This window comes from Carassius carassius, chromosome 7, assembly GCF_963082965.1.
Source record: "Carassius carassius chromosome 7, fCarCar2.1, whole genome shotgun sequence".
Lineage (NCBI taxonomy): Eukaryota > Metazoa > Chordata > Actinopteri > Cypriniformes > Cyprinidae > Carassius > Carassius carassius.
In genome coordinates, this window is record NC_081761.1 from 10917 (window position 1) to 32784 (window position 21868).

The window sequence follows — 21868 nt, forward strand, 5'->3', positions numbered from 1 at the left end:
AATAGTTCTGCCCAGATGGTAATATCAGTGATTCGCAGCATGCACAATACAAGGAAATGGTCTGTAACATCATCACTTTGAGGTACAATATCTTTATCAGTAAGATCGATTCCATGCGATATAATTAAATCTAGTGTATGATTAAAATGATGAGTGGGCCCGGTGACATTTTGCTTGACTCCAAAAGAGTTTATTAGGTCAGTAAACGCAAGTCATAATGCATCATTTGAATTATCAACGTGAATATTAAAATCTCACATGATTAGCGCTTTATCAACTGTAACCAGAAGGTCTGAGAGGAAATCTGCAAATTCTTTTAGGAATTCTGTATACGGCCCTGGTGGTCTATACACAGTAGCCAAAGCAAGAGATACATTAGATTTCTTTTGCATGTCTGACAGTGTAACATTAAGCAGAAGTATTTCAAAAGAGTTAAACCTGTATCCTGTTTTCTGGGTAACATTGAGAATATCACCAGTGTTGGGGAGTAACTAGTTACATGTAATGGCGTTACGTAATTTAATTACAAAATTATTGTAACTGTAATTAGTTACAGTTACTACGAAAAAATGAGTAGTTAAATTACAGTTACTTATGAAATTTTTAACGATTACAAAGGGGATTACATTTGAATATTTACACACATCCACATTCAGATTTAACTGATTTATTTCCCAAATTTCACTAACTATTCTAAGACATACCGCCCTAATAATTTCCGGGATGCGGAAATACAGTCTGGTTCATAGAATCCAGTCATAAAAACGGAATGCCTAACGCGGACGCAATATGCCACATTTTGGATGACTAAATCAAAAGTAGGTCAGTACACTTGAATCAAAACATGACATGGACTAGTGTCTGTGAATATTAAGCCCCAAAAATGCAATATATGACTTGCACATTCTGCGTGTCTGTGGAAATCAGGCACGGACTGGACACCGGGAGAACCGGGACAATTCCCAGTGTCCTGGCAGCCGATTTTGCCCCACTATTTAATATCATTATTGTATAATTGCCTGCCGAATGTACTAAAGCGATCATTTGCGAATCCGCCATTTGATCTCTAATAAATAATGACTCGCGCGCTCTCCGCGCCTCCGCCAAACGGTTTGGATCAGACTCAGAGTAATCAATGCGAGAGAGAGAGAGAGAGAGAGAAAAGAGTGGACTGTGGAAGCGCACAGCTGGAGCAGAGAAGCAGAACTCCTGTTCAGGGTTTCAGGTCAGTTTCATCTGTAAAGATGCTTTTTTGTCTTTGTTTTTTTATTTATTTAATCAAGCAGCAGCACGTTGCTCATCAGTCATCACTCAAAATACTATATAAAGGACATAATTATTATCTGTTGTAATGTTACAGTAGTAATTTAGCTGAAAAAAATTCCAATTTTTTTTATAGGTTTAGGGGGAGTGTGATGGCCGAGGACGTGGCCACACCAAAGGGGCAGTAACTGAGAACCCATGCACACATGCATCCCTCTTTCTGGGTTGTTTACACAATTATTTTAGATTATGTTTAGTATTTCATGACACATTTGTTACAGATACCTTGGTTACAGATCACGCTATTCGCATATTTCATAATAATGACAGACACAGATTTAGTTTACGTTCATTGTTTTATTTCCAAATTTGTTTTCTGCCATAAATTTCTAGTTTGGGTGCACACTTTCTAGTTGTTACTGGCATGTTAACATTTATTTCTTTTGAGTTTAAGTTCTTACGTGGAAAGAGTGGAGGGTTGGTGCTGTCTGGGACGTAGCGCTTCGGTGGAGGTCCGTTCCGATAAAGGACCGGCTGGCGTCAGTGGCTGCCATTTTGTTCTGTTGGATTAAACCATGTTGCTAATTAGCTGGGGGTGCCAGATTAATTATATCTGTTTATTTGGTTATTATAATTCTATGTATATTTTGTTGAGTATGATTCTTTGGCTATATTACTTTGTGGATGACCCATTTATTTATGTTTCTGAATTTATTACTTTATTTATTTGAATTGTGTTAAGTAATGTTGGTGTTATTCCCTGTGTATGTGTAATGGACTAGTCCTTTGTGTATATAAGTTCCCCATGTGTGTCATTTGAGAGGTCATGTTTCTTTTTGTCTAGTTTGGTTTTGATTACTGTTAAGTTTGGTTCTGTTCAGTTGACCCTGTTTTTGGGCCTAGACCTGACTTTATTTTGTTCAGTTTTCAAGTAATTTAATTTGTAATTTTGTTTGGCATTTAATAAATCATTTTCTTGTTTTTGGAAATCCTGCATTCTTTGCCCTTGACTGCTTGGTCCCTCACATATGGTGTCAGAAGTGGGATAAGCAGAAATGGCAGGGTCCATTTGAGATCCGGCGGAAGCTGGGACGCACCACTTATGAAGTCACCACACCAGGCTTGGACCGGCCTAGTAAAGTCTTGCACATTAATTTGCTGAAGGAGTGGATTCCTCGTCCTGAGAAGGAGTCACCAGTTTTGATGATTCAACAGGTGATTGAGGAGGAGGAACTGGAGGAGCAATATTTGCCTCAGCCGGTCGCAGGATGTGTTAATCTGGAGCATTTGCCAAAGGATTGCCAATCCCAAGTGAGAGCGCTTTGTCACCTTGGCCTTTTTTCTGAGTACCCTGGAGCCACCACGTTGATTGAACATGAGATTGTGTTGAAAGGTGATGCTGTTGTTAAAAGGATGAGTTATCGAATACCTGAGCGATTACAGGCCTCCTTAAGGGAAGAGATTGATCTGATGCTGACGTTGGGAATCATCGAGCCGTCTAAGAGTGAGTGGTGTCACCCAGTGGTGTTAGACCCCAAAAAGGATGGAACCTTACGGTTCTGTATTGATTTTCGATACCTGAACTCCGTCTCTAAGTTCGATTCCTATCCAACACCCCGTATAAGCGACCTCATTGACCGCTTAGGTCAAAGCAAGTATCTGACCACCATTGACCTCGCCAAAGGATACTGGCAAGTTCCTCTCACTCTTCAATCTAGAGAGTTGACTGCCTTTAGAACCCCATGGGGGCTATTCCATTTTAGGGTCCTCCCTTTTGGCCTGCATGGGGCTCCAGCCACTTTTCAGAGGCTCATGGACCAGATAATACATGGTTTGTCTTTTACGGCCGCTTACTTGGATGACATTGTTATCTATAGTGACACTTGGGAACAGCACCTACAACATCTGCAAGAAGTTATGCGGCGACTCCAGCAAGCTGGCCTCACCATCAATCCACTCAAATGTGCTGTAGCCCGGACTGAAATTGAATATCTGGGCTATGTCATTGGTAAAGGGGTGGTCAGACCCCAGGTAAAAAAAGTTCAAGTCATTCAACAGTGTCCTTTACCCCAAACACGGAAGGAATTGAGATCGTTCCTTGGTATGGCAGGTTTTTATAACCGATTCATTCCTAATTTCTCTGGCAGAGCAGCAGCCTTGACGGATATGGTGGGATCCAGATGCCCCAATCGACTTCAGTGGTCAGAGGAAGCAAAGATGGCTTTCCAAGACATCCAGACTGCCCTGGGTGAGGACCCTGTGTTGCATAATCCTGACTTTAATGAACTGTTTGTTGTGCAAACAGATGCTTCGGAACGAGGTATTGGAGCTGTGCTACTGCAAGGGCCAGGTGATGGACGACGGCTGGTGGCTTGTATCAGCCGTAAACTCTTCCCGCGAGAGGTCCGGTATTCTACAATCGAAAAGGAGTGCTTGGCTGTGAAATGGGCTCTGGATTCCCTAAAATATTATCTGCTGGGGAGAGAGTTTATTGTGGAAACTGACCATAAGGCTCTACAGTGGTTGAAGAGGATGAAGGACACAAATAGCAGAATTACTCGGTGGTACTTGGCCATGCAGCCCTTCCGATTCATTGTCCAGTATGTTCCAGGGAAAGACAATGTTACGGCTGATTTCCTCTCTCGGTGTGTCAGTGACGTGCCTGAAGGGGAGGGGAATGTGATGGCCGAGGACGTGGCCACACCAAAGGGGCAGTAACTGAGAACCCATGCACACATGCATCCCTCTTTCTGGGTTGTTTACACAATTATTTTAGATTATGTTTAGTATTTCATGACACATTTGTTACAGATACCTTGGTTACAGATCACGCTATTCGCATATTTCATAATAATGACAGACACAGATTTAGTTTACGTTCATTGTTTTATTTCCAAATTTGTTTTCTGCCATAAATTTCTAGTTTGGGTGCACACTTTCTAGTTGTTACTGGCATGTTAACATTTATTTCTTTTGAGTTTAAGTTCTTACGTGGAAAGAGTGGAGGGTTGGTGCTGTCTGGGACGTAGCGCTTCGGTGGAGGTCCGTTCCGATAAAGGACCGGCTGGCGTCAGTGGCTGCCATTTTGTTCTGTTGGATTAAACCATGTTGCTAATTAGCTGGGGGTGCCAGATTAATTATATCTGTTTATTTGGTTATTATAATTCTATGTATATTTTGTTGAGTATGATTCTTTGGCTATATTACTTTGTGGATGACCCATTTATTTATGTTTCTGAATTTATTACTTTATTTATTTGAATTGTGTTAAGTAATGTTGGTGTTATTCCCTGTGTATGTGTAATGGACTAGTCCTTTGTGTATATAAGTTCCCCATGTGTGTCATTTGAGAGGTCATGTTTCTTTTTGTCTAGTTTGGTTTTGATTACTGTTAAGTTTGGTTCTGTTCAGTTGACCCTGTTTTTGGGCCTAGACCTGACTTTATTTTGTTCAGTTTTCAAGTAATTTAATTTGTAATTTTGTTTGGCATTTAATAAATCATTTTCTTGTTTTTGGAAATCCTGCATTCTTTGCCCTTGACTGCTTGGTCCCTCACATATGGTGTCAGAAGTGGGATAAGCAGAAATGGCAGGGTCCATTTGAGATCCGGCGGAAGCTGGGACGCACCACTTATGAAGTCACCACACCAGGCTTGGACCGGCCTAGTAAAGTCTTGCACATTAATTTGCTGAAGGAGTGGATTCCTCGTCCTGAGAAGGAGTCACCAGTTTTGATGATTCAACAGGTGATTGAGGAGGAGGAACTGGAGGAGCAATATTTGCCTCAGCCGGTCGCAGGATGTGTTAATCTGGAGCATTTGCCAAAGGATTGCCAATCCCAAGTGAGAGCGCTTTGTCACCTTGGCCTTTTTTCTGAGTACCCTGGAGCCACCACGTTGATTGAACATGAGATTGTGTTGAAAGGTGATGCTGTTGTTAAAAGGATGAGTTATCGAATACCTGAGCGATTACAGGCCTCCTTAAGGGAAGAGATTGATCTGATGCTGACGTTGGGAATCATCGAGCCGTCTAAGAGTGAGTGGTGTCACCCAGTGGTGTTAGTCCCCAAAAAGGATGGAACCTTACGGTTCTGTATTGATTTTCGATACCTGAACTCCGTCTCTAAGTTCGATTCCTATCCAACACCCCGTATAAGCGACCTCATTGACCGCTTAGGTCAAAGCAAGTATCTGACCACCATTGACCTCGCCAAAGGATACTGGCAAGTTCCTCTCACTCTTCAATCTAGAGAGTTGACTGCCTTTAGAACCCCATGGGGGCTATTCCATTTTAGGGTCCTCCCTTTTGGCCTGCATGGGGCTCCAGCCACTTTTCAGAGGCTCATGGACCAGATAATACATGGTTTGTCTTTTACGGCCGCTTACTTGGATGACATTGTTATCTATAGTGACACTTGGGAACAGCACCTACAACATCTGCAAGAAGTTATGCGGCGACTCCAGCAAGCTGGCCTCACCATCAATCCACTCAAATGTGCTGTAGCCCGGACTGAAATTGAATATCTGGGCTATGTCATTGGTAAAGGGGTGGTCAGACCCCAGGTAAAAAAAGTTCAAGTCATTCAACAGTGTCCTTTACCCCAAACACGGAAGGAATTGAGATCGTTCCTTGGTATGGCAGGTTTTTATAACCGATTCATTCCTAATTTCTCTGGCAGAGCAGCAGCCTTGACGGATATGGTGGGATCCAGATGCCCCAATCGACTTCAGTGGTCAGAGGAAGCAAAGATGGCTTTCCAAGACATCCAGACTGCCCTGGGTGAGGACCCTGTGTTGCATAATCCTGACTTTAATGAACTGTTTGTTGTGCAAACAGATGCTTCGGAACGAGGTATTGGAGCTGTGCTACTGCAAGGGCCAGGTGATGGACGACGGCTGGTGGCTTGTATCAGCCGTAAACTCTTCCCGCGAGAGGTCCGGTATTCTACAATCGAAAAGGAGTGCTTGGCTGTGAAATGGGCTCTGGATTCCCTAAAATATTATCTGCTGGGGAGAGAGTTTATTGTGGAAACTGACCATAAGGCTCTACAGTGGTTGAAGAGGATGAAGGACACAAATAGCAGAATTACTCGGTGGTACTTGGCCATGCAGCCCTTCCGATTCATTGTCCAGTATGTTCCAGGGAAAGACAATGTTACGGCTGATTTCCTCTCTCGGTGTGTCAGTGACGTGCCTGAAGGGGAGGGGAATGTGATGGCCGAGGACGTGGCCACACCAAAGGGGCAGTAACTGAGAACCCATGCACACATGCATCCCTCTTTCTGGGTTGTTTACACAATTATTTTAGATTATGTTTAGTATTTCATGACACATTTGTTACAGATACCTTGGTTACAGATCACGCTATTCGCATATTTCATAATAATGACAGACACAGATTTAGTTTACGTTCATTGTTTTATTTCCAAATTTGTTTTCTGCCATAAATTTCTAGTTTGGGTGCACACTTTCTAGTTGTTACTGGCATGTTAACATTTATTTCTTTTGAGTTTAAGTTCTTACGTGGAAAGAGTGGAGGGTTGGTGCTGTCTGGGACGTAGCGCTTCGGTGGAGGTCCGTTCCGATAAAGGACCGGCTGGCGTCAGTGGCTGCCATTTTGTTCTGTTGGATTAAACCATGTTGCTAATTAGCTGGGGGTGCCAGATTAATTATATCTGTTTATTTGGTTATTATAATTCTATGTATATTTTGTTGAGTATGATTCTTTGGCTATATTACTTTGTGGATGACCCATTTATTTATGTTTCTGAATTTATTACTTTATTTATTTGAATTGTGTTAAGTAATGTTGGTGTTATTCCCTGTGTATGTGTAATGGACTAGTCCTTTGTGTATATAAGTTCCCCATGTGTGTCATTTGAGAGGTCATGTTTCTTTTTGTCTAGTTTGGTTTTGATTACTGTTAAGTTTGGTTCTGTTCAGTTGACCCTGTTTTTGGGCCTAGACCTGACTTTATTTTGTTCAGTTTTCAAGTAATTTAATTTGTAATTTTGTTTGGCATTTAATAAATCATTTTCTTGTTTTTGGAAATCCTGCATTCTTTGCCCTTGACTGCTTGGTCCCTCACATATGGTGTCAGAAGTGGGATAAGCAGAAATGGCAGGGTCCATTTGAGATCCGGCGGAAGCTGGGACGCACCACTTATGAAGTCACCACACCAGGCTTGGACCGGCCTAGTAAAGTCTTGCACATTAATTTGCTGAAGGAGTGGATTCCTCGTCCTGAGAAGGAGTCACCAGTTTTGATGATTCAACAGGTGATTGAGGAGGAGGAACTGGAGGAGCAATATTTGCCTCAGCCGGTCGCAGGATGTGTTAATCTGGAGCATTTGCCAAAGGATTGCCAATCCCAAGTGAGAGCGCTTTGTCACCTTGGCCTTTTTTCTGAGTACCCTGGAGCCACCACGTTGATTGAACATGAGATTGTGTTGAAAGGTGATGCTGTTGTTAAAAGGATGAGTTATCGAATACCTGAGCGATTACAGGCCTCCTTAAGGGAAGAGATTGATCTGATGCTGACGTTGGGAATCATCGAGCCGTCTAAGAGTGAGTGGTGTCACCCAGTGGTGTTAGTCCCCAAAAAGGATGGAACCTTACGGTTCTGTATTGATTTTCGATACCTGAACTCCGTCTCTAAGTTCGATTCCTATCCAACACCCCGTATAAGCGACCTCATTGACCGCTTAGGTCAAAGCAAGTATCTGACCACCATTGACCTCGCCAAAGGATACTGGCAAGTTCCTCTCACTCTTCAATCTAGAGAGTTGACTGCCTTTAGAACCCCATGGGGGCTATTCCATTTTAGGGTCCTCCCTTTTGGCCTGCATGGGGCTCCAGCCACTTTTCAGAGGCTCATGGACCAGATAATACATGGTTTGTCTTTTACGGCCGCTTACTTGGATGACATTGTTATCTATAGTGACACTTGGGAACAGCACCTACAACATCTGCAAGAAGTTATGCGGCGACTCCAGCAAGCTGGCCTCACCATCAATCCACTCAAATGTGCTGTAGCCCGGACTGAAATTGAATATCTGGGCTATGTCATTGGTAAAGGGGTGGTCAGACCCCAGGTAAAAAAAGTTCAAGTCATTCAACAGTGTCCTTTACCCCAAACACGGAAGGAATTGAGATCGTTCCTTGGTATGGCAGGTTTTTATAACCGATTCATTCCTAATTTCTCTGGCAGAGCAGCAGCCTTGACGGATATGGTGGGATCCAGATGCCCCAATCGACTTCAGTGGTCAGAGGAAGCAAAGATGGCTTTCCAAGACATCCAGACTGCCCTGGGTGAGGACCCTGTGTTGCATAATCCTGACTTTAATGAACTGTTTGTTGTGCAAACAGATGCTTCGGAACGAGGTATTGGAGCTGTGCTACTGCAAGGGCCAGGTGATGGACGACGGCTGGTGGCTTGTATCAGCCGTAAACTCTTCCCGCGAGAGGTCCGGTATTCTACAATCGAAAAGGAGTGCTTGGCTGTGAAATGGGCTCTGGATTCCCTAAAATATTATCTGCTGGGGAGAGAGTTTATTGTGGAAACTGACCATAAGGCTCTACAGTGGTTGAAGAGGATGAAGGACACAAATAGCAGAATTACTCGGTGGTACTTGGCCATGCAGCCCTTCCGATTCATTGTCCAGTATGTTCCAGGGAAAGACAATGTTACGGCTGATTTCCTCTCTCGGTGTGTCAGTGACGTGCCTGAAGGGGAGGGGAATGTGATGGCCGAGGACGTGGCCACACCAAAGGGGCAGTAACTGAGAACCCATGCACACATGCATCCCTCTTTCTGGGTTGTTTACACAATTATTTTAGATTATGTTTAGTATTTCATGACACATTTGTTACAGATACCTTGGTTACAGATCACGCTATTCGCATATTTCATAATAATGACAGACACAGATTTAGTTTACGTTCATTGTTTTATTTCCAAATTTGTTTTCTGCCATAAATTTCTAGTTTGGGTGCACACTTTCTAGTTGTTACTGGCATGTTAACATTTATTTCTTTTGAGTTTAAGTTCTTACGTGGAAAGAGTGGAGGGTTGGTGCTGTCTGGGACGTAGCGCTTCGGTGGAGGTCCGTTCCGATAAAGGACCGGCTGGCGTCAGTGGCTGCCATTTTGTTCTGTTGGATTAAACCATGTTGCTAATTAGCTGGGGGTGCCAGATTAATTATATCTGTTTATTTGGTTATTATAATTCTATGTATATTTTGTTGAGTATGATTCTTTGGCTATATTACTTTGTGGATGACCCATTTATTTATGTTTCTGAATTTATTACTTTATTTATTTGAATTGTGTTAAGTAATGTTGGTGTTATTCCCTGTGTATGTGTAATGGACTAGTCCTTTGTGTATATAAGTTCCCCATGTGTGTCATTTGAGAGGTCATGTTTCTTTTTGTCTAGTTTGGTTTTGATTACTGTTAAGTTTGGTTCTGTTCAGTTGACCCTGTTTTTGGGCCTAGACCTGACTTTATTTTGTTCAGTTTTCAAGTAATTTAATTTGTAATTTTGTTTGGCATTTAATAAATCATTTTCTTGTTTTTGGAAATCCTGCATTCTTTGCCCTTGACTGCTTGGTCCCTCACAGGGAGCTACGACAGACAACAACACAACCCTTACGAAAATTAACATTTTAATATTTAACTATAAATCCAGAGAAAATGGTTAATATTGTTTAACTGTGATAAACAAAAATGTAAAAATTTTTTACAAATGTATTTATTTAAAAATAAATACAAATCCATTTGCAAAAAAAAATGAAACAAGGTTATTTTACTTTTATATAGGCTAATAAAAGCATGGTTAATTTTTGTAAGGGAAAAATATGACTCGTGTACAGTATTAGGATTTTTCTATAAAGATATTGTAGTATTGTAGAGTATTGTATTGTAAAGTATAGTTTTGTTCAATCTTGAGTATTAAAGTCATGAGAGAGATAAATAAAGAGACTGAAGAGAAGAATGGAAGTGAAGGTGCAGTTCAGGAGAGAACTTTTGATTATTTTGCATGTCCCCAAATTAAAGATTTAAAATAGATAAAAAATAGTTTTGTCCATGAATTTGTTTGTATGAGTTTGAATTGTCCAGTCTGAATTTTTTTCCCAGTCCGCCCCTCCTGTAAATTAATGGCAAAGACATGGTTTCATTTACTACACATAGGCCTACTGAAGCTCGCAGTGTTTTCAACCTCTGCTGCCTCAATATAGGAGTACACGAGCACATAAACATAATTTCTAGAACTGCTCTGTGTCACTTCATGTGCGTTTTACTTATTTTGAGAAAACTATCATCATATACAAAGAGACCGCAGTTTAAAAAAACACCAATGTTTCAGGAGTTTATTACACAGAATACGTCACATGCTTATTAGATAACTGTATTTATGTTGATGTGTATGCTTTTATTTATTATTCTTTAATTTTCACAAATTTAGAAAAGTAATCAAAAAGTACTCAAAAGTAATTAGTTACATTACTTTAATAAAGTAATTGAAAAAGTTACACTACTATTACATTTTAAACAGGGTAACTTGTAATCTGTAACCTATTACATTTCCAAAGTAACCTTCCCAACACTGAATATCAGTACTTTAGAACAAGGCCACAAGAGTTAAACCTGTATCCTGTTTTCTGGGTAACATTGAGAATATCACTATATATTGTTGCAACACCTCCGCCACGACCAGTCTGACGGGGCTCATGCTTATAACAGTAGTTTGGTGGAGTCGACTCATTTAGACCAAAATAATCATTTGGTTTTAGCCAGGTTTCAGTCAAGCAGAGTACATCAAAACTATTATCTGTGATAATTTCATTTACAATAACTGCTCTGGGTGTGAGTGATCTAATATTTATGAGCCCAAACTTTAAAAATTGTTTTTGTTCATTTACTTTACATGTTTCTGGTTTAATCACGATAAGATTTTTTCTAGATCCTACATTAAATTTATATTTTGACCTCACTATTCGGGGAACAGACACAGTCTTAATAGATTGTAGATTATGGGAAACTTGCAAGTATTTTCTAAGAGGGTTTTGTATAGCTTTCTCTTTAAAATTGAAAGCATTGAGAACAAAGAGACTGTTGGATATTGAACAAGAGTTGGAGACTTTGGAGGGACAACAAAAAGTACAATTCACAGAGCAAGAAAGTAATATTATAAAGGGGGAATATAAGGGGGGAATATAATTCTCTGTCATTGCATAACATAAAGTTGAGTTCATCATTCCTAGAACCAGACAAAAATATTATCTTCAGGGAGACAAACCTTGTTAGTTGTTGGCTTGGAAACTGAAACAAAATGAGGCAAAATGCTCAAACTCCTTAAGAAATAATGAGGGTGATTTTGTAACAGAGCCCAAATAAATCAGGTAATTTATGATTTTTATAAGAGTTTATACACTTCTGATAATCCTGTACATTTGCATAAATGTAAAACCTTTGTTGATAGCATTGCTTTACCAAAATAGCAATTGGCAAATATAGATATTTTGGAGGACTTCCTAACACTGGAGGAGTTAAAGATAGCAGTAAAATCTCTTCAAAAAGGGTAATCTCCTGGCTCAGATGGAAATCCCCCTGAGCTTTATCTGGCCTTGTGTGACACAGTAGGAGTATAAATATTAGATTCTATAAACTATGCTCTAGAACATAAAACATTTCATATGGATCAAAAGACTGCTCTTCAATTATTACTGTTAAAATATGGCAAAAAATCCCGTGGAAAGTGCCAGCTATCGCCTCTTGTCACTGATATGTGGAGATATTCAATTATATGCTAAAGCTCTTGTGCTAAATTGTAAAAGTTAATGGATAAATGAATCCATTTTGATCAAAAAGGCTTTATTAGGGGTCGTTTGGCAGCAGATAACATCCTCAGATTGTTTTACATTTTGGAGATGGCAGATGTACCGCCCCCGTTAATGAATTTATGGGAGAAAGCTAACCTGAGTTCTTTTAGGGCAAATGATTTATCAGGTTGCTTTTGTTCCTAAATAAACTCACAGCCATAAATGGAAATTAAATAATAACTGCAACAACAATTTAACAAATGACCAAGGCTTTTACTGAAAATTAAATACAATAATAAACAAAGAATATTAATTGGTAAACAATCAAAAGAAGATTGTCAAAGTAACTTTTTATTTTATTTTAAAATTACAGCCGGCAGAAATCAAATGAGGAAATACCACAGTTCATGTTGCAGGCCTAAGTCGAGGCTTGAGTTCGTTGTAGCCGAAAACTTGTGGCTACTTCACTCCATGGAGCAAAAGAAAACAAAATGAATAAGCTGACCACATTTGTGTTGCACAACTCCACCGTCCCAAACGATCGATGTTTACAGGGGCGCTGCCAGGAATTTTGGGCCCCATGACAAAAAAATCTAATTGGGCCCCCTCTGCGCAGCTGTTGTCACCACATCTCTAGGACCTAACTGTCCCATTAAAAGCTTTACATAACTCTAATAAAAGGCTTGCAACTTTCTTGCTTCTTGTAGTTCAATACTAGAACTAGCACAATATTTACTGCTGGTGATTTGTAAATGCAAGTCTGCATACGGTATGCAGTTCACTATTTGATGCAAGATTAAAAGCCACCATAAAAATGTACTTAAAGCAACACTATGTAACATTTTTTTACCTTAAAATAATGTTTCCAAAATCGTTTCAGTGGTTCGTTTCAAGTTGTAACAGGGTGAAAGGCACTTATGCCTCCCTGGAATGATGCTAAGTCATTAACACAGTGGTAGCTAATTTATATGTAGTTTTCAAATTAAAATAATCATTCATTCTTCTCTCTTTAGACCAAATCAATTAAGCTTATGAGAAATTTGAATCTAGGAATACATTTGGAAAATATTGAATAAATTATGACAATTTTCATTTGTGGGTGAGCTATCCATAACAGAAGTGAAAAAGAAGCAACTTCTAAAAAATATTATTTATATATATATATATATATATATATATATATATATATATATATATATATATATATATATATATCTATCTATCTACCTATATATATATATATATATATTAAAGATGCACAATAAGACAAATACAATAGAGATACAAATTAAACTAATTTTTCAGATACTGTAGGTTTTAATTAACATGTATACATTTATTTAACGTCTTTTGTTGGTTAAAATTAATGACATAGGTATTTAATTTGGAATGCTGTCCTTTTCAGATGGAAGGCATGCATTTAATACTGACACCCGTTCAGTTTTCTTTATTTTACATTACTTTTTAAAAAACTGGAAAAATGTACAAAATGATAATAAATAAATAAATAAATATTTCCAAATCACTGATTCCAGTCTGATTTTTTATATAAGCCAATTTTTCCGAGAATTGTTTACTGAAGCCTAGGCTGTGCTCTCTGGGTGCAGAAAAGGCCTTTTACAGGCTGGAGTGGCCATACCTGTGGGCAGTAATGAAAAATTTGGGATTTAGTCCAAAATTTTTTATCTAAGATATAAATCCTATATGAAACTCCCCTGGCCTCTGTTATCACAGGCATATGTCAGTCCTTACCTTTTCCATTGCAGAGGGGCACACGACGAGGCTGCCCTCTTTCACCATTATTATTTGCATTATCATTAGAATCTATATACTGCGTTTAACTGTCATTTTGCATTATTGACACACTGTTTTCCTAATTAATATTGTTCAGTTGCTTTGACACAATATTTTTTGTTTAAAGCGCCATATAAATAAAGGTAACTTATACTATTGACATGAAAGAAACCTTTCACATGCCCACTCTGGGCCTCTAAGGGAATTTGTACACTGGGAAATATCTATAGTAAAGATGGTTTATATTCATTTAATAATTTACAAACTTTTACAGGGGTAGCTGTGGCCTAATGGTTGGAGACTTGAACTAGTTATCCGGTTCAAGTCTTGGTGCTGGCAGGAGTTGTAGATGGGGGGCGTGAATGAACAGTGCTCTCAATACCCATGGCTGAATGTGTCGCTGTTGGACAGTGTTTTCTCTACTTCCTGTTGGCCTTCTGTAGCAAATTGTAGCTCCGTGTAGCTGTTTTTATTTTATTTTTTTCTCTAGAATCTTTATCTTAATATCACTCTCTGTTTTTTTAAAGTGGTAAAATATAACTTAATTCACACCATATTTCTGATATTATCGATCAATCTTATCAGATTAACTTTGTTCGTTCACTTTTATTTTATTTCCGTGAGTGCAGTACACCTGCAAAGCGTTAGCACTCGTTAGCTTGTCATTAGCGTTTTCATTCGAACCTATCGCTGTTTTTTTTTTTTTTTTTTTTTTTTTCTCCTCTCCCTCGCTCCAGTTTTTCACAAGTTCATCAAACAACGGCAGTAAGAATTTTCATCAAGCACGGTGAGTAATGGCTTCTCCTATCATTGTTTCTTGCACCTCTTGCCACATGTACAGTTTATCTATCTCTGTCGCTGATGAGGGATTCACATGTGATAAATGCAGGGAAATAGTTAGGCTGACAGAGAAGATTTCAGAATTAGAGACACGCATCCAAACTTTAATTGAGGACAGTAAGAATGTTAGGGCTCTAGATACGGCTTTGGATGCGTCTAGCTCAGGGATTCCTGTACATTGTTCGGTTCCGGAAACAGAGCCCCAGCAGCAGGGCAACTGGGTGACGGTGAGGCAGCGTAGTCGTGGGTCAAAACACCGCTCTTCTGTTCCGATCAAAACATTAAACAGGTTCTCCCCACTCAGTGATGCCCCCACTGAGAAACCTGATGAAAGTGCTCTAGTTATTGGTGATTCTATTGTACAGAACGTGAATATAGAGACACCAGCCACCATAGTCAAATGTTTACCGGGAGCCAGAGCGCCTGACATCTTGGCAAATTTAAAAGTGCTGGCTAATGTTAAACGTAAATAGGTGTGTGAACTTGCAAGCACGATGTCAGACACTGTAATATGCTCTGGTCCCCTCCCTGCTTACCGTGGTGATGAGATGCATAGCAGATTGTCATCACTCAATGGCTGGATGTCTAAGTGGTGCCCACAGAATAACATAGGTTTCATAGACAATTGGACAAGCTTTTGGGGCAGACCTGACCTGTTTAAAAGAGATGGTCTTCATCCCTCCTGGGGTGGCGCCACTCTTCAATCTAGAAATATGGCAAATAGTCTTAGCGTTTATACTTCACTAACTGGGGCCCAGGTCAGGAAGCAGACAGACTGGCTAAACCGACCGTCTGCTAGCTGCCTCCTGTCACAGAGGTCAGTTAATTCTCAGCACATAGAGACTCTTTCACCTAGATATCACACTATAGAGACTGTGTCTGTTCCCCGAACTAGAAAAAACAAAAAACGTCCAAACCAAGTTAAGATTAACAATTTAATTGAGGTTCAACAAATAAAAAACAGAAGCAATATGGATAAACAAATGATAAAGCTTGGCTTATTGAATATCAGATCCCTTTCTACGAAAACACCTTTTGTAAATAATATGATCACTGATCATAATATAGATGTACTCTGTTTGACAGAAACCTGGCTAAAACCTGATGATTACATTATTTTAAATGAGTCCACCCCCCAAGATTACTGTTATAAACATGAGCCCCGTCTAAAAGGCAAAGGTGGAGGTGTTGCTTCAATTTATAACAACGTTTTCAGGATTTCTCAGAGGGCAGGCTACAAGTATAACTCGTTTGAAGTAATGGTACTTCATATAACATTATCCAAAGAAACAAATGTTAATGATAAATCCCCTGTTATGTTTGTACTGGCTACTGTGTACAGGCCACCAGGGCACCATACAGACTTTATTAAAGAGTTTGGTGATTTTACATCCGAGTTAGTTCTGGCTGCAGATAAAGTTTTAATAGTTGGTGATTTTAATATCCATGTTGATAATGAAGACGATGCATTGGGATCAGCATTTATAGACATTCTGAACTCTATTGGTGTTAGACAACACGTTTCAGGACCTACTCATTGTCGAAATCATACTCTAGATTTAATACTGTCACATGGAATTGATGTTGATGGTGTTGAAATTATTCAGCCAAGTGATGATATCTCAGATCATTATTTAGTTCTTTGCAAAATTCATATAGCCAAAATTGTAAATTCTACTTCTTGTTACAAGTATGGAAGAACCATCACTTCTAACACAAAAGACTGCTTTTTAAGTTATCTTCCTGATGTAACCAAATTCTTTAGCATATCCAAAACCTCAGAACAACTTGATGATGTAACAGAAACTATGGACTCTCTCTTTTCTAGCACTTTAAATAAAGTTGCTCCTTTACGCTTAAGGAAGGTTAAGGAAAACAGTTTGACACCATGGTATAATGAGCATACTCGCACCCTAAAGAGAGCAGCCCGAAAAATGGAGCGCAGCTGGAGGAAAACAAAACTAGAGGTATTTCGTATTGCTTGGCGGGAAAGTAACATATCCTACAGAAAAGCATTAAAAACTGCTAGATCCGATTACTTTTCTTCTCTTTTAGAAGAAAACAAACATAACCCCAGGTATTTATTCAATACAGTGGCTAAATTAACGAAAAATAAAGCCTCAACAAGTGTTGACATTTCCCAACACCACAGCAGTAATGACTTTATGAACTACTTTACTTCTAAAATCGATACTATTAGAGATAAAATTGCAACCATTCAGCCGTCAGCTACAGTATCACATCAGACAGTGCACTATAGACCCCCTGAGGAACAGTTCCACTCATTCTCTACCATAGGAGAGGAAGAATTGTATAAACTTGTTAAATCATCTAAACCAACAACATGTATGTTAGACCCTATACCATCTAAGCTCCTGAAAGAGGTGCTTCCAGAAGTCATAGATCCTCTTCTGACTATTATTAATTCCTCATTGTCATTAGGACATGTCCCCAAAACCTTCAAACTGGCTGTTATTAAGCCTCTCATCAAAAAACCACAACTTGACCCCAAAGAACTAGTTAATTATAGACCAATCTCGAATCTCCCTTTTCTGTCCAAGATACTAGAAAAGGTGGTATCCACACAATTATATTCCTTCTTAGAGAAAAATGGTATATGTGAGGATTTCCAGTCAGGATTTAGACCGTATCATAGTACTGAGACTGCTCTTCTTAGAGTTACAAATGATCTGCTCTTATCATCTGATCGTGGGTGTATCTCTCTATTAGTTTTATTGGATCTTAGTGCTGCGTTTGACACAATTGACCACAACATTCTTTTGCATAGACTTGAATACTTTGTTGGCATCAGTGGAAGTGCATTAGCATGGTTTAAATCGTACTTATATGACCGCCATCAGTTCGTAGCAGTGAATGAAGATGTATCCTATCGATCACAAGTGCAGTATGGAGTACCTCAAGGCTCAGTACTAGGGCCGCTACTCTTCACGCTTTATATGTTACCCTTGGGAGATATCATCAGGAAACATGGTGTTAGCTTTCACTGTTATGCTGATGATACTCAGCTCTATATTTCTTCGCAGCCCGGTGAAACACACCAATTTGAAAAACTAATGGATTGCATAGTCAATATAAAAAACTGGATGACGAGTAATTTCTTACTGCTAAATTCTGAAAAAACAGAGGTGTTAATTATAGGGCCTAAAAACTCTGCTTGTAATAACCTAGAACACTGTCTAAGACTTGATGGTTGCTCTGTCAATTCTTCATCATCAGTTAGGAACCTAGGTGTGCTACTTGATCGCAATCTTTCCTTAGAAAGCCACGTTTCTAGCATTTGTAAAACTGCATTTTTCCATCTCAAAAATATATCTAAATTACGGCCTATGCTCTCAATGTCAAATGCAGAAATGTTAATCCACGCATTTATGACCTCAAGGTTAGATTATTGTAATGCTTTATTGGGTGGTTGTTCTGCACGCTTAGTAAACAAACTACAGCTAGTCCAAAATGCAGCAGCAAGAGTTCTTACTAGAACCAGGAAGTATGACCATATTAGCCCGGTCCTGTCAACACTGCACTGGCTCCCTATCAAGCATCGCATAGATTTTAAAATATTGCTTATTACTTATAAAGCCCTGAATGGTTTAGCACCTCAGTATTTGAATGAGCTCCTTTTACATTATAACCCTCTACGTCCGCTACGTTCTCAAAACTCAGGCAATTTGATAATACCTAGAATATCAAAATCAACTGCAGGCGGCAGATCCTTTTCCTATTTGGCGCCCAAACTCTGGAATAACCTACCTAACATTGTTCGGGAGGCAGACACACTCTTGCAGTTTAAATCTAGATTAAAGACCCATCTCTTTAACCTGGCATACACATAACAAACGAATATGCTTTTATTATCCAAATCCGTTAAAGGATTTTTAGGCTGCATTAATTAGGTAAACCGGAACCGGATACACTTCCCATAACAACCTATGTACTTGCTACATCATTAGAAGAATGGCATCTACGCTAATATTTGTCTGTTTCTCTCTTGTTCCGAGGTCACCGTGGCCACCAGATCCAGTCTGTGTCCAGATCAGAGGGTCACTGCAGTCACCCGGATCCAGTACGTATCCAGACCAGATGGTGGATCAGCACCTAGAAAGGACCTCTACATCCCTGAAAGACAGCGGAGACCAGGACAACTAGAGCCCCAGATACAGATCCCCTGTAAAGACCTTGTCTCAGAGGAGCACCAGGACAAGACCACAGGAAACAGATGATTCTTCTGCACAATCTGACTTTGCTGCAGCCTGGAATTGAACTACTGGTTTCGTCTGGTCAGAGGAGAACTGGCCCCCCAACTGAGCCTGGTTTCTCCCAAGGTTTTTTTCTCCATTCTGTCACCGATGGAGTTTCGGTTCCTTGCCGCTGTCGCCTCCGGCTTGCTTAGTTGGGGACACTTCATCTACAGCGACATCGTTGACTTGATTGCAAATAAATGCACAGACACTATTTAACTGAACAGAGATGACATCACTGAATCCAATGATGAACTGCCTTTAACTCTCATTTTTGCATTATTGACACTGTTTTCCTAATGAATGTTGTTCAGTTGCTTTGACGCAATGTATTTTGTTTAAAGCGCTATATAAATAAAGGTGACATTGACAAATGCAGAGCACCAATTCTGAGTATGGGTCACCATACTGACATACCTGGTTTTTCTTTTTTTCCCTTATTCCTCATAACCCTAAGGCTTATGGAGTTTCATGGAACAACTCACTACCTTCACACCCAATGGTAGGATTGTTTGATCCTGTAGAGTGTAGCATATAAGACCCGAACCAGACAAATTAAAGATTCAATCGGGAGCATGGTTGAAACATGAGGAGCCGAATTCCACAGAAAGGCAACAGGATGTTGTAAATCAACTCCTAGCACCAGTCTGAAGGAAGATAACCAACCCTTTCACAGAACAGCTTTTATCATTAATACCATAAGAACAATAATTGACTATTTCAATTCAGAAAAGAGATGTGGGGCAAATGTGGGGCAAGTAATCCAGATTTATGGTCAAAGAGATGCACAGCATTACCATCACATGTGAAAGTGACGTGACATTCAGCCAAGTATGGTGACCCATACTCAGAATTCGTGCTCTGCATTTAACCCATCCGAAGTGCACACACACAGAGCAGTGAACGCACACACACACTGTAAACCCATGATAGTAATCATGATCAGAAGATCTTTGGATTGACTTCCCCCACCTACAAGACAAGTACCAGACTGAAATTCATTTAAGGGGACCTTTTAACCTCAGAATGACCTTATGATAAGGAATGTCAGAGAAACTGTCTTTTACAGATATAGATGCACCAAAATGAACTCAAAAGGACTTATACACAAATACCAGTGCTTTGCTTGACTCCATATCATATATGTAACCCACACATTTGACTATCATGTTTCTAATCATGTATTGTCTGTCTTTTTAATAACTTGTTAACCTGCACCTGGACGAGGGCATCCTCAACTCCCCTTGTTTGCACGTGTCAATATTTACGAAAAGATTAAATGAAATGGGACAAATTTAATTTTGACAAACTATATATCATTATAAAGATCTAAGCTCAAGCATTGACGACAGATAGCTGTTTTTCAATGGAAAGCTTATAAAGAATGTATTTGCTAGATTTGTTTAACAGTACACATCAAAACATGAAGAATGAAAATGCAGTACATACCAGATTCGTCGTAAAAACGAGTCATAAACACATCCACAGCTGTAAATCCCGGTTTAGTTAGAAATATAAGGGTATGGGTTAGGTACACTGAACGACATCTCATGAAGCACGTTTAGTCCAACGAACCAATAACGTTCTAATATGGATCATAATTCCTTTGTTTACGTTTCAGTTCCTCAGGGACAGTATTGTTTGTGTCCATTATGGAATAACTCATGCTCAGAAACTGTCTCGGTAGTAAAAATGGCATGGTTTTGCAGTGTACAGTGACACAAACAGAATAAGATGATCAATAAAGAAAAAAGTGAAAGATAGACAAAAGATTGTTTATTTGAATTATGGCGGTCTCTCGTGATGGCTCGTGACGCACCTGTCAGCTGATGGAGGCGGAACTTATTGATCACCTTTTTATTTTATTTTTCAACATTTTTTATATATGTTTGAGAGTGTTTTATTTCGAATGTGCCTGTATCTGCATGATTACCATCTGTTTGAGTACAAATCAGCTCGCTATTACGGTGTAATCCCAGCTATCGATGTGAATGCGATCTATAGGAAGAGTGTGATTTATTGACTTTATGGCGCATTTATATCATTACCATCTCTATAACTGGCATCAGCACATGATAATTGAGTATATGACCATAATTTATTGTAAATGCTGCATTTCTAGCAATCCCAGGATGTTCTGTTATTGGCATACAAAGTTAAATCGTTTTTATTTTATTTTTTTTACTCAAATTATTCTTATTGTATTTTAAAATTGTAAAATATGCAGTGGTATGTTTAATGACTAAATAGTTTGTAAAAGCCTTCAATACAGTTGGTAAGTATTTTTTTATATTTGGGGGGGGGGGGGGGGGACTTAGCATAGTCTCGTAAAAATGTTTGCAGGAATCTCATTTTTCATGGTATCATCTTCAGATTTGAAATATATACTCATGAGACATTTGACTTTCAACCCATTACTTTTCTAGATTGCTCCAGGACTGGTTTAATGTATTTTATATATTAAAAAAAAATAATCAGTGTGGTAAATATTTCTAGGCACTTCAGTGTCTATAACTTTTAATATTTTTGAGCATTATTGATAAAAAGTACAGCCCAAAGAGTCTTCTTTTCAAAGACACCAAAATTATGTGTGTAACACACTGAAGTAAGAACTGTTACAATTTTAATTTAGGTAGGGCACTTTCATGTGTGAGTTCCTTTTTTGGGAAGTCATGGCCTAGTGGTTAGAGAGTTTGACTCTGAACCCTAGGGTTGTGGGTTCAAGTCTCGGGCCGGCAATACCACGACTGAGGAGCTCTTGAGCAAGGCACCAAACCCCCAACTGCTCCCTGGGCATCATTTTTCATAAACTATGCCCACTGCTCCGGGTGCGTGTGTATACTTTGGATGGGTTAAATGCAGGGCACATATTCGGAGTATGGGTCACCATACTTG